We start from the raw sequence: 2,380 nt of genomic DNA on the forward strand, positions 1-2,380 counted from the left end.
CTTCTGAAAGTGATTGAATAATTCCCCAAAAGAATTCCCTTTGTCCTCTTCCACAATCCTTTCTTAGAACTAGGAATGAATTCAACTAATTCAAATGGGAATGAGCTTAACTAATTTCCTAAGGATATAAGTTAAAACACCCAACACCCAGCATAGGGCCATATGGATCTTAAGAAGCAAAGAGTCTTGAAAAACTAAATACAGAAGAGAAGGGGAAGAAGAAAGGAAAGAATTGGCCAGAGCCAAGCACCTTCTATATCAAAAGCTCTAGGCTAAGAACTTTAGACTCATTGCTTCACTTAATCAAAACTTTCCTTGCCCTCCCAGGCTTAATCTTAGTTTCTTGTAGCTCATCCCTACCTTGGCTGCATTTACAGCAGAAATTTTGTTTTGCTGGGAAATCCATGTGAGGAATGACAGTGTGATATTTTTTAGCAATGTGGACTGAATTTCCCCATCACTCAATCCATAAAAACCACTTATCCATGATCTCTTACCCCTTTGCTCAAGTATCATGTAAATACACCTCTTTGTGGATGTTTTAACTGCTGACTTTGCTACTATGACTCTGACTCCTGTCCTAGTGACCCAAAAGCTGGAAGAGACCTTATAGATTATCTAATACTGTACTCATTCCCCAACTTTAGAGATGAGCCCATTGAGGGCAACCTGGCAGATAGGTGGCCCCTATAACCTTTCCACCTTTCTGTACATCAGAAAGGGGTAGAGAAATTCCCAAACCCACCCACCAACGGTCATTCCATCTGATTTTTCTAGGGCTTCTATTTAACCCTGTATTAAATCTATTTTACTTGTTTGTACTGATTTACCTTGTTGTTTTCATTGATTTGGGGGTGGGAGGGGACCACTCAACACGTTAGCACTGAGCAAAACTGAGTTGCATCCCTTCCACAGCAGCACTCCAACAATCACAGAGCAAAACTGGCGCGTCATGCCCGTTACTAAAACCAGAGTCATTTTAGTGTAGCCTCCAGAGATTGACCCTTCTCAATGTCATTTCCATTCTTCAGGGCCATTGTCAAGTATCACTGTGCAGTGCTCAAAGGTAAAAAGGAAGTAAAGATTGCAGGGGGATCTACATTTTTACAAAAGAGAAGTGGAGGCCTGATGATACCTAGAGCCCAAGACAACATGGAACCAACCTCATCATTCTTGAGCTAGAGAGGAAATGTTCCACAGGTCTCCTCATAGAGAAAGAGATGGGCAGTGTCTGTTTAAGTCAGGGTTCATTTTGTGCGAGGGAAAGGAAACCCACTGCAGCTATTTTAAAACATCTGGGGGCTTTTGTTGGGAAGTTCTAACGGGGAGCCTCACAGAAAAACCAAGGCTGAAACTAACACAGATCTCACAGGGCAAGAGCTGGGAAGTTGGACGTTTCAGCTACTCTTTCTGTCTCTCAGAGGCCATTTGATCCCTCGAAATTCTGCTTCATTTCCACTCTCTCTTAGCTATCTTCTTTGGTCAGGACCCACCCCAATACCCAAGCTTCAACTCCAGTGACTTCCAGGTAAGAAAATTGAACATACTCTGTGTCTCTTCATTCACCGTAGAATGGTTCGCCTTGGCTCACATGTTTTCCCCTGGTCCAGACAGTTTGGGCTGCTATAACAAAATACCATAGACTGTGTAGCTTATGAACAACAGAAATTTATTTCCCACAGTTCTGGAGGCTGGGAAGTCCATGATCAAGACACCATCAGATGTGGTGTCTAGTGAGGACCCTCCTTCTAGTTCATAGATGGTGCCTTCTCACTGTGTCCCCACATGGTGGGAGGGGCAAAGTCACTCTAAGGTTTCTTTTATAATGACACCAATCAAGAGGACTCTGTGCTCATGACCTAATTACCTCCCAACGCCCCCACCTTCTAGTACCACCACCTTAGGGGTTAGGATTTCAACATGTGGATTTTGGGGGGACACAAATATTCAGACCATAGCAGCTTCCATTAGTGTCACATGGAGAAGCAGTAGAGCACAGAGGTGAGAGCAGCAACTCTGGAGACAGACTTCCTGGGTTGGATCAGTGTGACTGTAGACAACATACTTAACTTCTCTGTGCCTCTGGTTCTTCACCCACAGAATGAGGATGAAAATAATAGTATTAACCTTATAGAGTTGGTGTGAGGATTAAAAGAGCTAATGTGTGAAAAGTGCTTAGGAGAGTTTCTGGCATAGTAAATGCCGTATAAGAATTAGTTATAATTAGACTAGATAAGTGAATTGTTTTATAAATTCAGTGTAATTCCACAAATATTTGTTGATATATATGCATCACAGATATATACACACACATATGTGTGGGAAATATGTATGCATATATATCACACACATAGACATGTGTATACATATTTATATATTA

Source organism: Propithecus coquereli, unplaced genomic scaffold, assembly GCF_000956105.1.
Source record: "Propithecus coquereli isolate 6110/MARCELLA unplaced genomic scaffold, Pcoq_1.0 Scaffold234, whole genome shotgun sequence".
Taxonomy (NCBI): domain Eukaryota; kingdom Metazoa; phylum Chordata; class Mammalia; order Primates; family Indriidae; genus Propithecus; species Propithecus coquereli.